Raw genomic sequence first — 26,426 nt, forward strand, 5'->3', positions numbered from 1 at the left:
CACAAAATCAATAATATTTATTTTCATTTATTAGAAAATCATGACACATTATGTATGTCTATGGATAATACTTACATTTTTCCCCAGGCCACTTTGAATTGTGTCACCATATTTTTCTTGGATTACCTCTCATGTTTTTACTTTAGTGTGAAACAAGGTAATATCTTATATGAATATTGTCATTGGATGGTTGTTGTCTTGTAAAACTGGTGCACAAGACTTATTACCACATTGAAATGATCAATTTTAAATTACTTTAACAGAGGCAAACAAAGCCAACACAAGACCATCAAAATATTAGACTATCTAATGATGACATCTTAAAAATCAATAACACAAAAATATGCAACAAATCTACAATAGCTATTTACCAATAACATGAAACCAAATACTTAATTGCCCCAATCAAAACCTTGTTAATCTCCTTTTGAAATCAAATAGGTAACTACCAACCTCCTCATGGAAGCATTACAAACTGCATCATATTATTTACCACTATTAAATTATTAAAAAACATAATAAAATCATGATAAAAAGTGTAAATCCTTATGATAGTTAAATGAAAAATCATGTTAATTAAATACTCACCAGGATTGATTAAGTGGGATTTTTCATATTGACATGAGAACATCTGCAGGTTTAAGAAAGAAAGAAAAAAAGGTAGAAAAAAACTTAAAATAATAAGTAAATGTGTTGAAATATAAATTTGATTTGGGCCTAATTATTAGTGGTATTCTTGGGCTTAGTTATTTTGGGCTTAGATGATTTTGGGTAGTGTTTCTAGAGAATTCTTGTAGTGTTTGGAGTGTCTAGATATTTCTTATGGTTGTAATATTCTCTAGAATACTCTTTAGATATCTAGAGTTTAGAACTCTCTAGAATTAGTGAATATAGAGTTCTCCTTAGAGTACTATAAATAGAGATGTAATCTCACACATTTGTATCAAGCAAAATACAAAGTTCTCTCTTCCATAAAGAATTCTCCTACCTATCAAGTTTTTATTCAAGCCTCCAATATTTCTAAACACTTGTCCTACACATAAAAACAACCTTAGTTCCAACAAAGTGGTACCAGAGCTTCAAGGTCCTAAAAGATGGCAAATGGAGGTTTTCCTTTTCAAATGCCGATGCTCACAAAGAACAACTATGATAATTGGAGTATCAAGATGAAGGCGCTACTAGGATCTCAAGATGTGTGGGATGTCGTTGAGAAAGGCTTCAAGGAGCAAGATGAAGCCTCACTAAGTCAAGGTGCAAAAGATACATTGAAGGAGTCAAGAAAGAGAGACAAGAAAGCTCTCTTCCTCATTTATCAATCGGTGGATGAAGATACTTTTGAGAAGATATCCAACGCAACGACGGCCAAAGAAGCATGGGACAAGCTTCAAACTTGCAATAAAGGAGTTGAGCAGGTAAAAAGGATTCGTCTTCAAACTCTTAGAGGTGACTTTGAACGCTTATTTATGGAGGATTCCGAGTCAATTTCTGATTATTTTTCTCGAGTATTGGCCGTAGTCAATCAACTTAAAAGAAATGGTGAAGATGTTGATGATGTGAAAGTCATGGAGAAAATACTTCGCACTTTAAATCCAAGTTTTGACTTCATTGTTACCAACATTGAAGAAAACAAGGATTTAAAGACCATGACCATTGAGCAACTCATGGGTTCCTTACAAGCATATGAAGAAAAACAAAAGAGAAAAACTAAACAAAAGGAGACTATAGAGCAACTACTACAACTCAACATAAAGGAAGCAAACTATGTAAACTACAAGAACCAAAGAGGACGAGGTCGTGGCCAAGATCGTGGACATGGAGGAGAAGGAAGAGGAGGTTACAACAACTATTCTAACAACTTCAACAATAGAGAAAGAAGTTGGAATTCACAACCGACAAGAGGTCGTGGAAGAGGAAATTCATGGTCGAGGTACGAAAAATCACAAATCAAGTGCTTCAACTGCAACAAGATTGGTCACTATGCATCCGAGTGTAGATTCTCGAAGAAGGTTGAAGAGAAAGCTAACTTTGTAGAAGAAAAAGGTGGAGAAGAAGAAACTTTGCTACCCGCATGTCAAAACCAAGTTGAAGAGAAAAGAAATAAGTGGTACCTCGACACTGGTGCAAGCAACCACAAGTGCGGCGATCAAAGCATGTTTGTAGAGATCAATGAAGCGGCAACTGGCGATGTCTCATTTGGAGATAACTCGAAGATACCGGTCAAAGGCAAAGGTAAAATTCTCATACGCTTGAAGAATGGTAGTCATCAATTCATATCCAATGTCTACTATGTCCCTAACATGAAGAATAATATTTTGAGCTTGGGACAATTATTAGAGAAAGGCTATGACATCCACTTGAAAGAACATAGTCTTTTCTTAAGAGATTGTAGACATAACTTGATTGCGAAGGTGCCTATGTCAAAGAATAGAATGTTCCTTTTGAACATTCAAAATGATGTGGCAAAGTGTCTCAAGGCGTGCTATACCGACTCTTCATGGCTATGGCATTTACGATTTGGGCATCTCAACTTCGATGGTTTTGAACGTTTGGCAAAGAAGGAGATGGTGAGAGGCTTGCCTAGCATCAACCACCCAGACCAACTCTGCGAAGGATGTCTAATTGGGAAGCAATTCCGAAAAAGCTTTCCAAAGGAATCAACATCAAGAGCCATAAAGCCGCTAGAGCTCATACACACCGATGTTTGTGGACCAATCAAACCCAACTCTTTTGGTAAGAGTAAGTACTTTCTCCTCTTTATTGATGATTATTCCAGAAAAATATGGGTTTACTTCTTAAAGGAGAAGTCAGAAGTGTTTGAAAACTTTAAGAAGTTCAAAGCCCTTGTGGAGAAAGAAAGTGGTCTTTCCATTAAGGCCATGAGATCTGATCGAGGAGGAGAGTTCACTTCAAATAAGTTCAACAAATATTGTGAAGAACATGAAATCCGCCGTCCATTGACTGTGCCAAGATCGCCACAACAAAATGGAGTAGCAGAAAGAAAGAATCGAACTATACTTAACATGGTGCGAAGCATGCTCCAAAGCAAGAAGATGCCGAAGGAGTTTTGGGCCGAAGCTGTGGCATGTGCGGTTTACTTGACAAATCGCTCCCCAACAAGAAGTGTGCACGAGAAGACACCACAAGAAGCATGGAGTGGAAGGAAGCCTGAGATCTCTCACCTTAAAGTGTTTGGAAGTATTGCTTACACCCATGTTCCAGACGAAAGAAGAACAAAGCTCGATGATAAAAGTGAGAAATACGTGTTTGTAGGTTACGACTCAAGTTCCAAAGGTTACAAGCTTTACAATCCAAATAGTAGAAAGATCGTCATAAGCCGCGACGTGGAGTTCGATGAAGAAGATTGTTGGGATTGGAGTGTTCAAGAAGAAAGGTATGATTTTCTTCCTTACTTTGAAGAAGAAGAAGAAGAAATTGAACAACCAATGATAGAGGAACATCTTACACCACCGACCTCACCGACACGAAGGTTGGAAGAAACAAGCTCAAGTGAGAGGACACCGCGACTAAGAAGCATTGAAGAGCTTTATGAGGTAACCGAAAACCTAAACGACATTAACCTCTTTTGTCTTTTTGGTGATTGTGAGCCTTTAAGCTATCAAGAAGCGGCGGAAAACATAAAGTGGAGAGATGCCATGGACGAAGAAATCAAGTCAGTCACGAAGAATGATACGTGGGAACTTACTACACTTCCAAGAGGACACAAAGCAATTGGAAAACAATTATTCAAATTTCATTTTACAAAGGCAAACACAAAATCAATAATATTTATTTTCATTTATTAGAAAATCATGACACATTATGTATGTCTATGGATAATACTTACATTTTTCCCCAGGCCACTTTGAATTGTGTCACCATATTTTTCTTGGATTACCTCTCATGTTTTTACTTTAGTGTGAAACAAGGTAATATCTTATATGAATATTGTCATTGGATGGTTGTTGTCTTGTAAAACTGGTGCACAAGACTTATTACCCCATTGAAATGATCAATTTTAAATTACTTTAACAGAGGCAAACAAAGCCAACACAAGACCATCAAAATATTAGACTATCTAATGATGACATCTTAAAAATCAATAACACAAAAATATGCAACAAATCTACAATAGCTATTTACCAATAACATGAAACCAAATACTTAATTGCCCCAATCAAAACCTTGTTAATCTCCTTTTGAAATCAAATAGGTAACTACCAACCTCCTCATGGAAGCATTACAAACTGCATCATATTATTTACCACTATTAAATTATTAAAAAACATAATAAAATCATGATAAAAAGTGTAAATCCTTATGATAGTTAAATGAAAAATCATGTTAATTAAATACTCACCAGGATTGATTAAGTGGGATTTTTCATATTGACATGAGAACATCTGCAGGTTTAAGAAAGAAAGAAAAAAAAGTAGAAAAAAACTTAAAATAATAAGTAAATGCTCATACCACGTTATGAGAAAGGGTTTGATGATTACGAGAGAGCGGAAAAATTGAAAGCTTGTTTTTGAGAGAGTTATTGAGAGAGATTTGGAACAAGATTGGCGTTATTTAGATATTTCCACTGAGAGATATTGAATTGTAAATCTTCAATCAGTATCGATTGAAACAATCCTAAACACCTTCAATTTGGGGTTTTTAGGGTTTGATTGATGATTCTATTAACTGATTAAGAGAGGAACCAAGAGGAATCGAGAGAGGATTGAGAGATTTGAGGGTTTCGAACATCGAACACTATGAGTGAGAGAGTTAAACAGAGACACACAAGTTTGATGAAGCGTGATGATTCATGTTAGAAGAGGGATACTATTCATGTTTTCGTGTTTTTATTTCTGATTACCGGAACAGGAGCAGAAGTGCGAGCGAGAGAAAAAAATATATCACATCTAATATTCTAAAAATCACATATAAATTTATATTTTTAAACTTGCCATTACTTTAATAATTAATATATACACCATTTTTTCTTAAAATCGGGTATGAATTTATATTTATAAATATGTCACTACTTTAATTTATACCTGATTTTCTTAAAACTAAGTATTATTTATTAAAATATTCCATTTATTTAAATTTTACACCTTTTTTCGAATAAAAGAGGTATGATATTAATAATTCTAATGTCATTTGTTCTTGATCTGGACTTGTTTGTTATGAGGATGTAAATTGGTTACATTTCGTAGTCCTTATGATTTCAGTTACCTTGTTAAGGCATTGACCCAACGTACTTTACCTCAAGATCTCGATGATTTTTTAGTTTTATAGTCCGTGTTTATTTTGGTAATGCTATTTATGATGTCGTGCATTGCTTAGTTCATTATTTTATTTTATCTAATAAAAAAGGTTTGTTCAATAAAACTTCCACATTTCAAAAAAGTGGTAAGAAAATTTACTAGTGTTCAAAGTAAATTTTTGTGGGGAGGGGTGGAAGATAGAAGGTGCATTCATTGAAAAAAATGGAGCGATGTTACTTTACCATTTGCTAAAGGAGGTCTTGGAATCAAGAATGTGGCAACGTTTCTTCTCAATAAATGGAGGTGGCGGATTCTTCAAGGCCAAAATTCTTTTTGGTGTAATGTGGTAAAATCGCGTTATGGTGACTTATCTTCCAAAGCCCTCGGCATGAATTTTAAGGTAAAAGTTTCTAACTCTTGCTCCATTTGGTGGAAAGATATCCTTAAGATTAATTCTTCTTCTACTCCTTCTTCTTCTTTGTGTGATCCTATTGTCGGGTGTGGTAGATTTATTATTCACAATGGTTATAATACCCCTTTTTGGCATGCTATTTGGTTGGAAGATAAACTTTTATTAGAGGAATTTCCGGACTTATTTTTGGTTTCCCGTTTAAAGAATGTGTCGGTGGTGGCAATGGGGGGATGGGTGGAAGAGGTGGGGAGGTGGGGAGATTTCGGTTTACCCGGTGGTGTTGTGGAAGATCCGGAGTTATCCGCTCAATTATTGTCTTTAAAGGAGTGTTTGGAGGCTTTTAATGGGTGGGCTTTAGGTAAAGATACCGTGGTTTGGTCCGAAAATGTGGAGAGGGATTTCACGGTAGCCTCTTGTTACGAATATTACGAGAAGTCTATCTCTCCATATGGTCCCCCAATTAATCATATGGAAGCGTTCAGATTTTTGTGGAAGACGGAGGTTACGTTTAAAATAAAGGCTTTTGGTTGGAGACTATTTCACAATAGGCTTCCTTTGAAAGATCTTTTGGTTATTCGAGGTATGTCTTTCCCTTTGGAAGATTTAAAGTGTATTTTTTGTGGTAATGGTGAGGAATCAAGGGACCACTCCTTTTTTGGTTGTTTGGTGGTTGGAAATATTTGGAGAGAAATAGCGTTTTGGGTGGGTAAAGGGGGTTTTTTTAGAAGAAGGGTGTTTATCAATTTTTTTGGATTGGCATCGTTTCTTTGATAGTCAAAAGGTTTCGGATAGAAAATTGGATTTAGTTTGTCAAGCTTCAACTTGGTGTCTTTGGTTGGTTAGAAACGGTGTATGTTTTCGCAAGGAGGCGTGGAGCGTGAATAATATCATTTGGAATATCAAGACTTTAGTTTGGAGATGGTCTTTTTGTGGAAAAATGACCCATCCCGATTACTCTTATTACGAGTTTTGTAAGGGTCCGGTGTATTTTCTCTCATAATGTAATTGGTAGGTAATTTTTTCTTTTTGGGGCACGTTTTCGCTCTTGTATACGAGTTGGAGAACCCTTAGTTCTCCTATTAATGAATTCTTACTTTCTATATATATATATATATATATATATATATATATATATATATATATATATATATATATATATATATATATATATATATATATATCATACTTCATGTAATTTTTCATAATGAAGTTGCAGAATAGTATTACTTGTATCTTTAACCAAATGGTGAGGCGTAATGTAGTCTAAAAAGGAAAGAGAAATTTATGTCCAGTTAATTTTAAAAGAGAAAATGCTGAACCGATGTATAAATTTAAAGAAAAGGCAATATTTTTTAGGGGTGCAGGAATGTTAATATGTAGTTAAGGATTCTGTGTCTGAAAATGAGGCATTTCAAAAAGTATATGGAAAATAAAAACATGGATATGTTTGTAGTATGAGACTTAGAATTACGCTATCTCTGATTAACAGATCTACAAGATCGGTATCTTTTGCAGAAAGTGAAAAATAAAGGAAATGCAAGAAGAAATTAATTCACTTAAAGAAAAGAACCAAAAAACTAATGAATTGATGGAGGCAGTTGCATTCTTACAACAAAGAGACAATGCTAGGGAAGAGGAAATTAAACTCTTAAGGCAAATGCAAACTTCTAGTGGAAGACAGGTATATTATTTTGATGTGTAGCAACCTGCCTAAAATTTTAGATTTAGAGTCGCCACCTATTCTGAAGGGCGAATAGGAAACCCTACGCAGATAAGAGATTGAGGGTAAGTTATTATAATCAGGCTGAGGGAAGGTGTTAGGCACCCCCAGCCCTTTCCTAAAGGCTAACGTTCAAAGATTAGGGTTGCAAGGCAGGGTTTGTAAGGAAATGTGGCAAACAGAATTTTAATGACATGATTGAGGTTTTGAAGAGGGGGGACTCGCCTTGTTGCCAAGTGCCTACGTACCTCCTTAGGGAGGATCAGAGTCTACGTAGTTCGGGAAGGGTTGTACGCCATTTAGAGTTTGAATTTGATTTGATATGGGTTTTTTAGAGGCTTTTTAGTTAGCCTATCGCAGTTTGTTTTGTCTTGTAATTTGAATGGATTTTAGAATTATTAGGGTTTGGGGCGTACAACCCTGATTTGGCACAATTAACCGCAATGATCAATAGGTTTGATCACCATAGTTAAAAGATTAAGGATTTGCATTATTACCAATTCAAATCGATTAATTCGATTATCACTAATAACAACTTACTTGTATTTTACTTATTTATTAATTGGCGTTTTATATCGTTACCTCTCATAATCGATTAACACGACTACAAATAATAACAAATTAAATTAAACAATAAGGCAAGATTAATCACCACAATCAATAAGATGATTGCAGCCATTTAATCGAATGTAGTTGAATTTTATTTTAATTAAAATGGTACTTTAATTATTTTTATTGTTAACCACAGCGATTAATCGATTTAATCGGCGCAAATAACAAATTAAAAATATTTAATAGAAATGTCATATTCTTATTCTATAAATAAAATAATTTTAATATAATTATCAAAACTAATATTTTAATTTCAAGAAAACAAATTAATTAGATTTTTAATAAGTTTTTAATGAGGTTTTATTCAGTGTGGTAGTTAATAAGGACTATGGTGTGTGGAACCAGCCTGGGGCGTTAGATCTAGGTTGGGGTGAGAATCAAGGGTCAGATTATGAGGGTACATGGTGAGGCTTAAGGCTGTGGACGCATGGGATTACGTGGAAACAAATTCAGAAAAATATATGATGGAGGGAGGGCTCGAACCTGCGACCCTCCACTCCCAGAAGCGCTTACTAACCAACTGAGCTGAACCAGTCACGCGTATAACAAACGCATTCAAAACATAATATATCAAACCAACGCTCATTAAGGGAAACGCGCGCCAAATTTTGAATTGGCCAACCAGGCTGTGACAACTCATCGTCACCTTCCCCAGACCTGCAAAAGACTGCACATATTGCTACGATTTTACTACGAAAACGTTCGTAGCAACCCCCCCCTACGAAAATAGCGAATAGCTCCCTCCCCAATATAAATGTGGCGCACCTGTTCCAAAAGTTTCGTATAGACGGTACGAACTCAATCACGCAATAAATTTAGCCTAATTTTAACTCTAGTAAAAAGCCCTAAATTAAACCCTAAAAACCTTCAACCGGTCATCAATGGCACAACGCGATTAACACGCGTAAACTTCATAAAACCAGTCCAGAAACAACCAATACATTGAGACAAACACGAATATGCAAATAGATTTCAGTGAGGATGCATATATTGTTCAAATCGAAAGGATTTTCAGAACGACTTACCTGGGCAAATACGAGGTATTTCTGGGGGTGTTGAAGTAGTGCTCCTATCCAAACACGTTCAGAATCAACCAAGGAAGCTTTTAGGACCTTTGAATCTCCTTGATTCCTCTTAATTTGCAAAAATCGACTTTGAGTTTCTTGAAGATTTTTTTGCTCTTACCCCTTGCTTTTGATCCGGCTTTTTCCAACCCCTATTCCCTTGGTATATGTTAGGTACTTATAGGCAACGATTTAGGTTAACAAAAACTTCAGAAATCAATCTTGAATCAAATCTTGCAATATTGAGAAAATTGATTTGATTTCTTGATTTTTAAGTTACTAAACTTGGCTTCTTTTGTATCAATTCTTTCCATTTAATTTATGCACGAAAATATGATTATATTTAGTCATAAACTCTGATTGAGAATCACCCAAAATATACCTTCTATCAAATATTTGATTTTTCATTTAATTAAATCATTAAAAATTAATTTTAAATGAAATAAAATTATGTAAAATCAAATAAAATGATATAATTTATGGCATATGTTTTGGATAGCTTGTGGACCAAGTTTGGGTCATAGAATGTAGGCCCATTTGTAAGAATCTCAATTTTGAACCCTCCTTTTTTCACATTTGGTCCCTCAAAATCACCTGACTTTGATCAAGCATATCTCCTTCAATTTTTAAGCTATGAGGGAGATCTAATACTTTTTAGAAACCTCAAGAGGTCCTCTACAAGCCACTTTGGAATATATTTTTCATTTGAAGCTTTTATCTTGACCATATTCTCTTCGGGGAAAAACTGTTTCTGAAAGATGCCTGAAAATGACCTGTAATCTTTTGCTTTGTATCTCTTAAATGAAGCATTTCTAGCCCTGGCTTGTGAGACACAAAGTTGTAGAGAATCCAATTTCCTTCAAAATAGGCTTTGAGTGGGGAATTTTTGATGTTCCATGTGAAAGTTATGCCCAGTCAAAGTTGGGTTGACTTTCTCCTAAGAAACCCTAATTTGAACCTTTTTATATTTGTTCATCTCTGAGTTTCTATTAATGGAATCATGATCAATTCTTGATCAAATGATGGTTATGCACCCCATACTTGATGTTTGCCCAATGATTATGGTTTGAATCATGCCTTGATTGTGATTGACCTTTCAGTTTGAATTTGCTGACTGTGAATCATCTGGATTATTTGAATGAGCCATGTCTTGAGATTTGAACCTTGCTTTTGCTATGAGATAAGTGTGGAAGGTAAATTTTGGGGTATGACAGCTGCCCCTATTTAATTACCTTGGATTGGGTGACAAGAGGGTGTGTAGACCTCGCGTCGTTCCGATCGAAGAGTTATTAAATACTGGAAGACCCTTAAATTTGCCTTGAATTTGAGTATGGATGAAGAGAAATGTCCTGCTAAAGCATGAGTCTTACATAGCGAGGACCTTTGTTGGTTGTGTAATCGGCTTGCTATGGCCAGCAAGCCTCCGTAGTTTGTGGATCCCTCACTTACCATAGTGCTGGTAAGCTACTCGCATTTTGTGAACCTCTCACTTACCATAGTTCTGGCAAGCTACGCGCAGTTTGTACCTCTCACTTACCATAGTTCTGGCAAGCTACGTCGCAGTTTGTACCTCTCACTTACCATAGTCCTGGCAAGTTACATCGCAGTTTGTATCTCTCACTCACCATAGTTCTGGCAAGTTACATCGCAGTTTGTATCTCTCACTTACCATAGTTCTGGCAAGCTACATCGCAGTTTGTATCTCTCACTTACCATAGTTCTGGCAAGTTACGTCGCAGTTTGTATCTCTCACTCACCATAGTTCTGGCAAGTTACACCGCAGTTTGTATCTCTCACTTACCATAGTTCTGGCAAGTTACGTCGCAGTTTGGACCCCAATAGGATTGCTTGCTATAGTTCTAGCAAGTTCACCTGCACTAACAGGGTTATCTGCAAGTGTTGTTGCAGAATTTACCTGTGTCGAATTTTTGTTCCTGTAAATGCGTATGCATTATGTTCATATGTTGTGCATATGCCCCTGTTGTTTGTATAATGCGTATGTATGAATGCTTACACATGTGTATGTTGCATGTAGATTGATGAATGTATGTATATATGATACCCCCTACACTCATCTCCTTATCACCCATTGCTTTTGTTTAACCCCTTTTTCTTTTGAGTTGTTTGTGACTTTCTGGCTCAGTCTGATTAATCCATTGATACCATCCTTTGAAATGATGTTCGGCTAGATTTTTTTTTAAGTGATCGCATCACAGGGTGTTTGTAGCCTTCCGGAGATTTCACAGTTTTATTCTATTGCTTTTGCGTTGAAAGTTTGTAAGTTTCTCATGTTAAATCCATGTTAGGGTTTATAAAAATAAATTATCCTTTGCAAATGGTACTGAAATTAGAAATGAAGCATAGTATGCAAAAAGGAAATTTTATTGATATTGCCTTGAATTGGCGAGTGTACAGAAATGCGAAGAAAAAAAATGGCAAATAGAAATGATATTAATACTGCCGTTGCTCTTTCTTTTGTTATCGAGGGCCCCAATAATCCTTCGACTTCAGAAGTAGATGATTGCACGACCCCTCATCCTTCGTAGTTTGCCTTCGGCTTATGTCCGGTAATCCTGTTTTTGCTAGGCATAGTACTTCTTGACCGCGTCTGAGTTGATTGGGTGCGGTAGCTCATCCCCATCCATTGTAGTGAGGACTAATGCCCCTCCTGAGAACACCGTTTTTACAATGTATGGACCTTCGTAGTTAGGTGTCCATTTTCCACGGGCGTCGAGTCGAGGTAACAGTATCTTCTTGAGGACAATGTCACCTTCTTTGTAGGTTCGAGGTCGGACCTTCTTATCGAACGCTTTTTTCATCCTCTTCTGATAGAGTTGTCCATGACACACAGCTGTCAGTCGCTTTTCTTCAATGAGATTAAGCTGATCAAAACGAGTTTTTACCCATTCCGATTCTTCTAACTTTGTGTCAGCTATGACTCTTAGTGACGGGATCTCCACTTCGATTGGAAGGACAGCTTCCATACCGTAGACTAGGGAGAATGGGGTTGCCCCTGTAGATGTACGTACCGAGGTTCTGTAGCCGTGTAGGGCGAAGGGGAGCATTTCGTGCCAATCCTTGTATGTTTTCACCATCTTTTGTATTATCTTTTTGATATTTTTGTTTGCAGCTTCGACAGCGTCGTTCATTTTAGGCCTGTATGGTGAAGAATTGTGATGTTCAATCTTGAACTCCTCGCACAGCTCCCTCATCATGTTATTGTTCAGATTCGACCCATTATCGGTGATAATCCTGCTTGGAACCCCATACCGACATATGATATTATGCTTGATGAACCGAGTGACTACTTGTCTCGTTACGTTGGTGTAAGAGGCAGCTTCGACCCATTTGGTGAAGTAGTCTATGGCAACCAATATAAATCGGTGTCCATTCGAAGCTTTAGGTTCTATCATCCCTATCATGTCGATTCCCCACATCGCAAATGGCCATGGTGAACTCAGAACGTTCAACGGGTTTGGTGGTACGTGCACCTTGTCAGCGTAGATCTGGCACTTGTGACAGGTCCTTGCATATTGGAAACAGTCGGCCTCCATTGTTAGCCAGTAATACCCTGCTCGCAGTATCTTCCTAGCCATTGAGTGTCCGTTTGCGTGGGTCCCAAAGGTTCCTTCATGCACCTCCCTGATAATTTCCTTGGCCTCGTTTTTATCTACACATCTCAACAACACTGAGTCATAGTTCCTTTTGTATAGGATGCTTCCGCTTAAGAAGAACTTGGATGCAAGTCTTCTCAGTGTCTTTTTATCAATTGTTGAGGCATTCTCCGGGTATTCCTGTTTTTCCAGATACATTTTTATGTCATGGTACCATGGTCTGTTGTCGGAATGCTCCTCAATCGCAAGGCAATAGGCAGGTTCGTCGAAGTGTCTAACAGTTATCCGTGGTTCATGGTTTGGCCAGGTCACCTTGAACATAGAGGAGAGCGTTGCTAGTGCATCGGCTATTTGATTTTCTTCCCTCGGGATATGAGTAAAAGTGATAGTATCAAATTCAGCCGTCAACTCCAGTATAAGGTCTCGGTATGGGATTAGTTTTGCATCTCGAGTGTCCCATTCTTTGTTGACTTGATGGATTACCAATGCTGAGTCTCCGTATACATCAAGGAGTTTGATCCTTAAGTCGATTGCAGCTTCTAACCCCAATATGCATGCTTCGTATTCTGCAATGTTGTTGGTGCAGTCGAAACATAGTCTTGCAGTGAAGGGTAAGTGCCGGTCATCGGGAGATGTCAATACTGCCCCTATGCCATGTCCTAGTGCATTTGAGGCACCGTCGAACATGAGTTTCCATACCAAACCTGGTTCGGGTCCCTCGTCGGGTCCTGGTATTTCATAGTCTCTTACTAGCATAATATCCTCATCAGGGAAGTCGAACTTCATAGATTGGTATTCCTCGAGGGGTTGGTGAGCAAGATGTTCTGCCAATACACTCCCTTTTATTGCTTTTTGAGTTACATACTGTATGTCGTATTCGGACAACAACATTTGCCACCTTGCAATTCTACCCGTGAGCGCCTGTTTTTCGAACACGTATTTTAAAGGATCCATTCTCGATATTAGCCATGTGGAATGATTCAGCATATATTGCCTTAGACGTTTGGAGGCCCATGCTAGGGCACAACATGTCTTTTCCAATGGTGAATACCGAGATTCGCAATCCGTGAATTTCTTACTGAGGTAGTAGATAGCGTGTTCTTTCCTGCCTGTTTCATCTTGTTGCCCCAGTACACACCCCATAGACCTTTCGAGTACTGTGAGGTACATGATTAGTGGCCTTCCAGGTACAGGAGGTAAGAGTATAGGTGGTTCTTGCAAGTAGTTCTTTATGGTTTCGAAGGCTACTTAACAGTCCTCGTTCCACTTGATAGGTTGATCCTTCCTGAGTAGTTTGAATATAGGCTCGCATGTGGCTGTCAGGTGTGAAATGAACCTTGAGATGTAATTCAATCGGCCCAGGAAACCTCGTACCTCTTTTTCTGTCTTCGGGACGGGCATTGCTTGTATGGCTTTTACTTTGTCAGGATCAACCTCTATACCTTGCTGGCTTACAATGAATCCCAACAGCTTTCCCGATCTTACACCAAACGTACACTTGTTCGGGTTTAACCTTAGCTTGTACTTCTTTAAGCGCTCGAACAACTTATGTAGATTTGTGATGTGCTCTTCTTCTGTGCCGGATTTGGCGATCATATCGTCTACATATACTTCGACCTCTTTGTGGATCATATCATGAAACAACGTGACCATGGCCCTTTGATATGTTGCCCCTGCGTTTCTCAACCCGAAAGGCATTACCTTGTAACAGAAAGTGCCCCAAGATGTCATGAAGGTTGTTTTCTCCATATCTTCGGGCGCCATCTTGATCTGATTATACCCGGAGAAACCATCCATGAAAGAGAACACTGAAGCTTGTGCCGTATTATCCACCAAGATATCTATATGTGGTAGTGGGAAATCATCTTTTGGACTTGCTTTATTTAGATCCCTGTAGTCTACACACATGCGCACCTTCCCGTCTTTCTTAGGAACTGGCACTATGTTTGCAATCCATGGTGGGTAGTCAACTACAGCAAGAAACCCGGCATCGAATTGTTTGAGCACCTCTTCCCTAATCTTACTATCCATATCTGGTCGAACCCTTCTGCGCTTTTGCCTGACCGGCGCACATCCTTCTTTGAGAGGTAACCTGTGTACCACGATGTCTGTATCCAACCCCGACATGTCACGGTATGACCAAGCAAAAATCTCCGCATACTCGTGGAGGAGCTTGGTTAGCATTGCTTTTACGTCCTTACCTAGCGTTGCCCCAATCTTAATGTTCTTGGGTTCTTCATCCGTTCCCAAGTTTATGATTTCAATGGCCTCTTGTGGAGGGAGCATGCTCTTGGATTCCTTATCCACTAACCTTGACAACTCTTCCGGAAGTTCATCGTCTTCCTCATCCCCTTCTTCAGCCTGATTAGCGAGAGCCTCGAGTTTGTATAGAGTCTCAGCAGTATTATTATCGGTGGTGTCAGAAGGTGATCTGCACATGTTTTATGTTTTGTTTTATTTTAGTATGCAGATGTGAACGTGCTTTGTTTGTGCAAGAAATTTATTTGTCATTTTCAGAAATGGAAAAGGAATAAATGCGAGAAAAGACAATGTTTTCAATACCAAAATGCAAAGACAATTTTATTAATAAACTTCGAACTTGAAAGTAAATGGGGCCCTTACAAACTAACTCTATGCTTCGGGCGAGGCATGAGCTTTATTGTTTTTTTTTATTTGAAAAAGGGAAATAAAACACACAAAAGCAAATTACTTTGAAATGAAAACTATCTCCGGTATCTCCATGCTTGTCCAATTCTGTAGCTGTTCTCCTGGTCTGATTTCTCGGATGAAGTTGGATGTCCCTTCTCGAGAATCCTTGTTGGACACCATAGCTACATGTTCATACCCACCATTCACAAAAATTTGCATTATTGGGGGGAATTGTTGTTCCTCCTTTTTGATGCTTTTGAACTTGGTGGGTTGATATCCTAACCCTGAGCGATCTTTTTTCTCTGACACCTCTGGTAGCTTGCCCCAGCCTTTAATATCTGCATCCTGCAGATCTTTCCATGATGTTACCGCCCTTCTTATCTTCTCCACTGGTAGTGTGATAGCAGTTGCGATTTCTAGTGCTTGAAATGCGGTACCCAATGCTTCGTCCCCAGCCTCAATATATGTGTATGAATTCAAGTTGCTGACGAATATGTCCTCTTCTCCATTGATGGTTACTATAGAGTTCCCATTCACAAATTTTAATTTCTGATGGAGGGTAGAGGTAACTGCCCCAGCTGCGTGAATCCAGGGACGTCCTAGTAGACAGGTGTATGCTGGCTCAATCTCCATCACTTGGAAATTGATGCAGAAGGTATGAGGACCGATTACAACGGGCAAATCCATTTCTCCCAACACCGGACTTTGTGATCCATCGAAAGCTTTTACCACCAGGCGACTTGGTCTGACTACCAGTCCTTCTAAGGCTATCTTGTCAAGTGTTGCTTTTGGCATCACATTTAAAGATGACCCCGTGTCAATCAAAACTCTAGCTAGATGGGCCTTCCCACATTGCATGGAGATATGCAAGGCTTTATTGTGTGACTTTCCTTGTAGGGGTAGCTCATTGTCACTGAAACCTAGGCATGCCCCATCAGTTAGATTGGCCACCATCCCGTCAAATTGATTGACTGTGATGTCCTTAGTTACATGGGCAGCGTTTAGGATTTTCATCAGAGCATCTCGATGTTTCTCAGAGTGTATCAATAGTGATAAGAGCGATATCCTAGATGGTGTCTGTTGCAACTGATCTACCACTCTATAATCACTCTTCTTAATCAGAGCGAGAAACTCCTCAGCATCCTTGTTAGAAGTTTCTCTATCCTTAGGTTCAGACTCGTCACTTGGTCTCATGACTAATTGTTCTCCAGATTGCGTCAAGTTTTCACTAGGCTTTGGTTGTACTTGCGCAGTTTTGAATATGCGCCCACTACGGGTCATGCCTCCAGGTCCAACGATGCTTGATACTGCAGTATTAGTATCGGTCTCATATTCCCATGGTACCGCTTTCATCTTGTCCAAAGGGTATGGTCCTCTGATTGGGATGATCCTAGTGTGCTCTTGTACAGGTATTACCACTGGTGGTCTAGAGCATGGGATGATTAATGGTTTCCTTGCCCCTTGTGTGGGTATCATTAAAGGTTCGTTTCTTTCAACCATTGCCACATATTCCTCTTCAGGGTGTTCTTCCAGCTGGATCAGCCCTTGATCCATGAGTCTTTGCAGAGTGTCTTTAAAAGCCTCGTTGTGTTCTAGGATAAACCCCTTTATAAGAAGATACCTCTTAAGTGCATCTATGGGGGAGTTCCGTTGTTGAACCAACTCTTGCTCATTGACAACTTCTATTGCATTGACTGCGCCTTCATGGTGTGGCATCAGGTTCGTCTTCACATTGGGTTTGTCAAAGGCGATTGCCCCTGATTCAATTAAATTCTGAACGATGTGGCTGAAGGCCCAACATTTCTCCAGGGTGTGTCCGGGAGAATTGGCGTGAAATTCACACCTTTCATTCGGTTTGTAGTTGGGCATGTGCTTGCCTGGAGGAGGAGGTGGCAGTGGCCTAACTTCTACCAAGGATTCATTTACTAAATATTTCAGAATTTCTTTCTTGGAAGTAGGTAGCGGATCGAATCTCCTTGGTCCTTCCTGAAACCGGTTTTGTCGTGGTGGGTATGTCATAGGAGGTCTAGTTTCCTGATGGCCTACAGCATTAGTTTCTCCTTCCTTCTTTTTTGTGAAGTTGGGGGTAGGCCTCTTCGCCTGATAGGATCCAGATGATGCCCCTTGTATCTTCCCATTCTTGATCCCATTCTCAATCCTTTCACCAATGACTACCAAGTCTGAAAATCCTGATGACACGCTTCCAACCATCTTATCATAATATGGCCCTTGTAGTGTAGCCATAAACATATCTACCAGTTCTTTTTCCAACAAGGGAGGTTGGACTCGGGAAGCCATCTCTCTCCACCTCTGAGCATATTCTTTAAATGATTCTTCCTTCTTTTGCGACAGATTTTGGAGTTGCATCCGATTGGGTGCCATATCCAAATTGTACTTGTATTGCTTAAGGAAGGTATTGGCAAGGTCGGTCCAGCTTCGGATATTAGTCTTTTCCAGTTGCATGTACCAGTCCACTGATGCTCCACTTAAACTATCCTGGAAGAAGTGTATCATTAATTTCTGATCATGAGCATAAGCAGCCATCTTTCGCACATACATGCGCAAGTGGTTCCTTGGACATGTGAGTCCCTTGTATTTTTCAAAGTTCGGAACTTTGAATTTGTGTGGAATTGTTAGATCTGGGACCAAGCTCATCTCAAAAGTATCCACGTCAAAAGCATCATACCCTTCCACGGCCTTCAGTCTCTCTTCCAGTGCCTTGATTTGTCCACTGTCCTTAGAATCCTCTCCGGAATTAGTGGAGTTCAGCTTTGATTGGGGAACTTGGTTTGTATCATTGGTGTCCCCATATTGCAGGTCCAGATATTCTTCATCCCTAAGCGGATTGTTGATAGGGATGCGAACTGTGCGAGACGTCCCTTCTTTCTGAGCAGTAGGAATAAACCCTTCTCGAGAAGCCTCTCCCTCTTCATGGGTCGTAGTGACCTTTTTAGATGCGTGAGCATTTGTTTTGTGAGGGTCGTGGCCTCGTACATACCCTAACAATGGGTTGCCATCCTGAGGTATCTCCTCATACTGATCCTGAACCTCCTTAGCCTTGTCTTGCTTATCTTTGAGGTCTTTCATGAAGCTCAGCATTTGGGCCATTCCTCCCTTGAGGTCTTCAACAGTACCTTTCAGCTGGGTCATTTCCTCACGAAGGGCGGCTTGGTTCTGTTCCAATTGTTCCATTGCTTTCTTCTTCTGAGCTCTGGTCTTGATTTGTGGTTGAGTTGCAATGGTGTGACTGGAGATGAAGATAGTTTTTTGCTTTAATGTTTTGAAAAATAAATATGATATGCATGCTATGAATGATATGGTTATGCAATGTTTATGTCTTATCCACACTATTATAATACACATATATATTTATATATTATTTTTATTCTTCTCTTTTTCTTTTATATATACATGTACATTTTTCCTCTTTTTTTTTTGCGCATATGTATTATGTATATATATATTTTTTTTTTACATATGTATTTATTAATTTTTTTTATATATTTTTTTTGTACATGTATATACACATATGTTTTTTTTTAGAGAGGTAAACAAGGTTGGTGAATATTTATAGAAACGATGAGTAACGAAAAAAGAAACACACTTTATTGAAAGGAAATACTAAAAAAACTCCATTGTTGGTTTACAAAAAGGAAAAGGAAACTGAAATTAAAATGCTCAAAATAAATTAAATTAAAAGTACTTGAAATAAAAGCAACAAGGAAATAACATAAAGCTAAGAACGCCTTTGGATGTCTTCTTTGAACTTGTCCACCATATCTCTACAAAGCTCCATAAACTCCTTAACCTCTTTGGGAAGGATAACAAGAGATGATTCCGCCTTTGCCAAACTTTTTGGAATGTCTAGGATCAAATCGTTGCACAAGTAAACCAACTTATCATAATTATCGCGGCATTTTTCGTAGTCTTTGAGCATCTTGGGAACCATACTCACGTGCTCATAAGCAGTAGAAACAATTGTGTATTGTCTTTCCCAATAATCCCTTTCATCCCTCGCAGCATCACATAACTCTTTTTGCCTTAGTAGTAATTGCCTAAGCACGGCCAAAGCTTGAAGTGCTCTATGACGCTCATCAGTGCGCTGTAAAAGTGCTTCTTCCGCGGTTAACCTCCTTGTGCGTTCTTCTTGTCCAGCATTGCGGGCCTCTTGAAGATCAAACTTTAAATCCTTTATTTCCACTTCTTGGTCCTTAGTTCTATCCGTTAATTCAAAGACCACAGCTTCTAGATTTTTTTCGGATTCCGCTTTGTCATGGGAAGCCTTTTCATAACGCCTTCTCCATTTTGCAATCTCTACATCCGCTTGTGCCAACCTTTCATTATGCGATTCTAGATTAAAATTAGCACTTAGAACTCCTTCGGTTGCACGCTTTCTTTTACTTCTTTGCCTATCATTTTCTTCTTTCATCGCTTGGAGTTCTTGATTTTTCTCTTTAAGGTCAAAGCGTAGTTGGCTCCTTTCATTAGTAAGTTGATGCAAATCAAGTTCTAATTTCTCTTTCTCCTTTCGGGACGCCTCTAGGGCAGCCCTGATTCCTTCTATCTCTTCGATGGATAAAGGAACAGGATCAGGAGAATCAGGCTTGTAGGCGGGATCCACGACAAAAGGAAGCAACACTTTCTTAACTCTTTCTTGAACCCATGCGGTATAAGCTGCTTTTGCAATTACATTCTTTGGCCCAAAGTCTCTCCTTTGAACATTGCTCCAAGCTTGAATTACCTTTTTCCATGTTCTTGGTTCACCTTTCCCATTGTCATGCAAAATTAATTCTTTTATACGTTGCTCGGAAGGTTCTTTATCCATGGAATGACCCAATTGACGTAGTGCTAAAGCAGGATTATAATTAATACAACCAAGAGTTCCTATCAATGGCACATTGTTGAATTCTCCGCATTTGTAAATGATCTTATCTGAATTTAATTTTCTTGCATACCATAGAATAGAGTCCGCTTTAAGAGCCCTTAATTTTTGAGACTAATCGTTCCTAGTTAATTCTTTGATAAAGCAACTAGCTTTGTAGAGATGGGAAGTCAACCAAGAATAGAGCAAATGAACGCAACAAACTAGCACTCCTCTCTTTCTTTCATACCTCATATGAATAGCATAGTAAATGTTAGCGAGGATAGTCGGAGTTGGATCTTTGTCAAAAAGCCTAAAAGAAGTGAAAGCATGAATAGCGGTAGGATCAACATAGTCAATATTCTTTGGCAATAAAACAACACCAAAAACTAAGAGAGCTAACACGTGTCCACAAATGTCCCATTGTTTCCTTTGAGCAAACATTAATGCTTGATTTTCTAAATAAGATCTTTTGAACCCATGCACTTCTCCCTCAGTTTTATAATGAACTTTTAGTTCTGCAGCGGACATTCCCAAAGCCTTTTCTAGATCTGAAAAGTCAACTTCCTTACCCACACTAGTATAGAATTCCTTTTTTATCCTCGAAAAACCCAACATAGCATCCATTTCTTCTATGGTAGGTGCTAACTGAAAATCCTGGAAAGTAAAACATCTCAAAGGCGGATCATAGAATTGTACCAAGGCGGTGATAGCTTCTTCTTGCACTTTTACCCTTAGCAAATCCAAGATATTACCATAGCGAATCTCAAACCTATCCAAAGCACCTGATGGTAATTTTTCTTTAATGATCTTCAATTTCTTAATGTCTGGAGTAGAAACAGTAAAGTGCACGATTGTCTTCTTCGTACTCATCCTTCCTACACATTCACCAACAAAATACATTTTACCAAATATATATACATATATATGTGTATTATTGTTTTTATTTGTGGATAAGACATGATGAAAAATGCAAATGATTAGATGATGCATGCAAACACATAACAACAAAAAAAACAAATAATAATAATACAAACATAAAAAATAATTAAGCAAAAAAACATGGTATTTCAAAGAACCCAGGTTCATAGGTTCGACGTAGGGGGCTCTTGGGAGCCAACCTTTATACGGGGGTTCTAAAAGGTCTCATGGGGTCGTTCGTAGCCTCCGAGACTTTTTCGTCTCTTCGGATTTTGGAACAACTCATTTTATCCATGAGGTTCGAATTTTTGGGTAGGTTCCCGGAGAGATCAGCTAAGTATCCAGTCCAGCCCTCCACAAAGTCTAGCTTCGTTTCGGACCTTTCCAAACACCTAACCCACTCCGAGTGGAGTTATCAGTGAGATTCGTAAGGCGATTCATGTCCCCTTTTGGTCTCAAAGTTAACTCCCATGCTTAAGGTTTAACCGACATAAAAATAGAGCAAATATATAATAATAAAAGCAGACATTTTTAGGCAGATAAAAAACAACAAAACAAATAAATAAATAATACATTTATTAAAAGATGAACCTCCCCCAAACCCTAATTGTGGCAAATTGCCATCCCTACAGTGCGCCACAAACCAAATCACAAACCTAACCCTAAACCCTCTCAAGCCTTAAGGAGCATAATAATTCACTAAAAGTGTTATCCCCAGCAGAGTCGCCAGCTGTAGCAACCTGCCTAAAATTTTAGATTTAGAGTCGCCACCTATTCTGAAGGGCGAATAGGAAACACTACGCAGATAAGAGATTGAGGGTAAGTTATTATAATCAGGCTGAGGGAAGGTGTTAGGCACCCCCAGCCCTTTCCTAAAGGCTAACGTTCAAAGATTAGGGTTGAATGGCAGGGTTTGTAAGGAAATGTGGCAAACAGAATTTTAATGACATGATTGAGGTTTTGAAGAGGGGGGACTCGCCTTGTTGCCAAGTGCCTACGTACCTCCTTAAGGAGGATCAGAGTCTACGTAGTTCGGGAAGGGTTGTACGCCATTTAGAGTTTGAATTTGATTTGATATGGGTTTTTTAGAGGCTTTTTAGTTAGCCTATCGCAGTTTGTTTTGTCTTGTAATTTGAATGGATTTTAGAATTATTAGGGTTTGGGGCGTACAACCCTGATTTGGCACAATTAACCGCAATGATCAATAGGTTTGATCACCATAGTTAAAAGATTAAGGATTTGCATTGTTACCAATTCAAATCGATTAATTCGATTATCACTAATAACAACTTACTTGTATTTTACTTATTTATTAATTGGCGTTTTATATCGTTACCTCTCATAATCGATTAACACGACTACAAATAATAACAAATTAAATTAAACAATAAGGCAAGATTAATCACCACAATCAATAAGATGATTGCAGCCATTTAATCGAATGTAGTTGAATTTTATTTTAATTAAAATGGTACTTTAATTATTTTAATTGTTAACCACAGCGATTAATCGATTTAATCGGCGCAAATAACAAATTAAAAATATTTAATAGAAATGCCATATTCTTATTCTATAAATAAATTAATTTTAATATAATTATCAAAACTAATATTTTAATTTCAAGAAAACAAATTAATTAGATTTTTAATAAGTTTTTAATGAGGTTTTATTCAGTGTGGTAGTTAATAAGGACTATGGTGTGTGGAACCAGCCTGGGGCGTTAGATCTAGGTTGGGGTGAGAATCAAGGGTCAGATTATGAGGGTACATGGTGAGGCTTAAGGCTGTGGACGCATGGGATTACGTGGAAACAAATTCAGAAAAATATATGATGGAGGGAGGGCTCGAACCTGCGACCCTCCACTCCCAGAAGCGCTTACTAACCAACTGAGCTGAACCAGTCTCGCGTATAACAAACGCATTCAAAACATAATATATCAAACCAACGCTCATTAAGGGAAACGCGCGCCAAATTTTGAATTGGCCAACCAGGCTGTGACAACTCATCGTCACCTTCCCCAGACCTGCAAAAGACTGCACATATTGCTACGATTTTACTACGAAAACGTTCGTAGCAAACCCCCCCTACGAAAATAGCGAATAGCTCCCTCCCCAATATAAATGTGGCGCACCTGTTCCAAAAGTTTCGTATAGACGGTACGAACTCAATCACGCAATCAATTTAGCCTAATTTTAACTCTAGTAAAAAGCCCTAAATTAAACCCTAAAAACCTTCAACCGGTCATCAATGGCACAACGCGATTAACACGCGTAAACTTCATAAAACCAGTCCAGAAACAACCAATACATTGAGACAAACACGAATATGCAAATAGATTTCAGTGAGGATGCATATATTGTTCAAATCGAAAGGATTTTCAGAACGACTTACCTGGGCAAATACGAGGTATTTCTGGGGGTGTTGAAGTAGTGCTCCTATCCAAACACGTTCGGAATCAACCAAGGAAGCTTTTAGGACCTTTGAATCTCCTTGATTCCTCTTAATTTGCAAAAATCGACTTTGAGTTTCTTGAAGATTTTTTTGCTCTTACCCCTTGCTTCTGATCCGGCTTTTTCCAACCCCTATTCCCTTGGTATATGTTAGGTACTTATAGGCAACGATTTAGGTTAACAAAAACTTCAGAAATCAATCTTGAATCAAATCTTGCAATATTGAGAAAATTGATTTGATTTCTTGATTTTTAAGTTACTAAACTTGGCTTCTTTTGTATCAATTCTTTCCATTTAATTTATGCACGAAAATATGATTATATTTAGTCATAAACTCTGATTGAGAATCACCCAAAATATACCTTCTATCAAATATTTGATTTTTCATTTAATTAAATCATTAAAAATTAATTTTAAATGAAATAAAATTATGTAAAATCAAATAAAATGATATAATTTATGGCATATGTTTTGGATAGCTTGTGGACCAAGTTTGGGTCATAGAATGTAGGCCCATTTGTAAGAATCTCAATTTTGAACCCTCCTTTTTTCACATTTGGTCCCTCAAAATCACCTGACTTTGATCAAGCATATCTCCTTCAATTTTTAAGCTATGAGGGAGATCTAATACTTTTTAGAAACCTCAAGAGGTCCTCTACAAGCCACTTTGGAATATATTTTTCATTTGAAGCTTTTATCTTGACCATATTCTCTTTGGGGAAAAACTGTTTCTGAAAGATGCCTGAAAATGACCTGTAATCTTTTGCTTTGTATCTCTTAAATGAAGCATTTCTAGCCCTGGCTTGTGAGACACAAAGTTGTAGAGAATCCAATTTCCTTCAAAATAGGATTTGAGTGGGGAATTTTTGATGTTCCATGTGAAAGTTATGCCCAGTCAAAGTTGGGTTGACTTTCTCCTAAGAAACCCTAATTTGAACCTTTTTATATTTGTTCATCTCTGAGTTTCTATTAATGGAATCATGATCAATTCTTGATCAAATGATGGTTATGCACCCCATACTTGATGTTTGCCCAATGATTATGGTTTGAATCATGCCTTGATTGTGATTGACCTTTCAGTTTGAATTTGCTGACTGTGAATCATCTGGATTATTTGAATGAGCCATGTCTTGAGATTTGAACCTTGCTTTTGCTATGAGATAAGTGTGGAAGGTAAATTTTGGGGTATGACATGATGCATTTATAGTTAAAGCTTATGAGTATTATTTTAATACTTTTTTATGGATAGGAATCACCCGCAGATGGTAAACGCTCATTTGAGCCTCACTACCGAATTGCAGATAATGGATCATCAAGAAGGACAAATTAAAATTTGCAATGAATTAATTAGATTTTGAATTTTTTATGTATTTTTGGCATAATGAGACTTTTTTTTTTTGATAATTAACAATGTATTACAAGAAAGTACTATGGGGTACTTTAAACCCAAATACAAAAGAAACAGAAAAAAACAGTACAGCCAGTTAACAAACACCTACAAATAAGCTAAGGGATTCTTGAATCATTCATAGAAATTACAATAAATGTTCTTCCTATCCCCTATTGCTAGCCACCATCAAGAGAACATCAAAATATTGTGAACAACCTCATCCGGATCGATCACCCCATTATTGAAAATAATATCGTTTCGATGACGCCACAAACACCAACACACGACCATCCATATTTCCCTACGTGATTGTTGTCACAATAAGGTTTCAAAACAATCACCATTTGTAGAAAATGGTCACAGCACGTAGCTTCTTCCACATAATCCAACTGCAGCCAACCGAAAATTTTCCTCCAAACTCGCCTTACACAGTAGCAGCCAATGAATAAATGATTAACATCATCCACCTGGTTGCAACCACAACATAAAGATTCTACATCTTCTTGAATAATACCTCGTTTAACCAATTGAAATTTCGTAGGCAGCTTATCTTGCACCAAACGCCAACCAAAAATTTGCACCTTAGATGGAACCTTTGCTTTCCATAACACAGCCAAAGAACTTTTCACCCTATTATCTCCACCCTCAATCACTGAGTCTTGAAGTGATTTTGAATAATAGGACCGCACCGAAAAGCACTGAGTGCCATGAAATGGCCAAATAATCAAATCATTATTCTGACCAGAAGGAGCAATATGAACCAGCACCTCCTTTAGATCATCTAATTCAGAAGCAGCCTCAGTGTTAAGAACCGATAAGCAATTATCAAATTTCTATTCCCAATTATTATCAACCCAACATCCCATATTACTAACACTGCATTTATCATCTGTAGCATACTGGTATAAAATTGGAAAACTGACTCTAAAAGCTCCATGCCCCAGCCATTGATTATCCCAAAATGGAGTAGACACTCCATCACCAATCCTGCTAGAAATGAGTGAAGTAAAATCGGTGTTGTCCAACGAATCCCGTAAAACCATTAAGTCTCGCCACCATTGTGACTCGTTGCAATTCCTTCCAACCTTTTTCTTGAACAAAATTCTGTCAAATAGATTTCCATATCTCGTCTCCAAAATACCTTTCCAAAAAGCATTATCCTCTTTAAGAAATCGCCAGAGCCATTTGGAAAGAAGCGCCTTATTAAATAATCCCACATCTTTTATCCCTGGCCCTCCCCCCGCTTTCCGGATTCCTAACCGGATTCCCAAAACTAATTTTTCTATGATTAATCCCCACAATAATGTCTAAAAACTTGAATGGCAATCGACCCCATTTACAACACAGAAAATCTCCAGCAGCTTGAAGAAATGAGCCTTCAACACTAATTCAATACAGCCTGATCTTCCACATATTAACCTCAAGCTTAATACCATCTCAAAACCTCTCAAAATAACTTTAATAGTCCACAATTTCGACCA

The sequence above is a fragment of the Vicia villosa genome, linkage group LG1, assembly GCF_029867415.1.
Source record: "Vicia villosa cultivar HV-30 ecotype Madison, WI linkage group LG1, Vvil1.0, whole genome shotgun sequence".
NCBI lineage: Eukaryota > Viridiplantae > Streptophyta > Magnoliopsida > Fabales > Fabaceae > Vicia > Vicia villosa.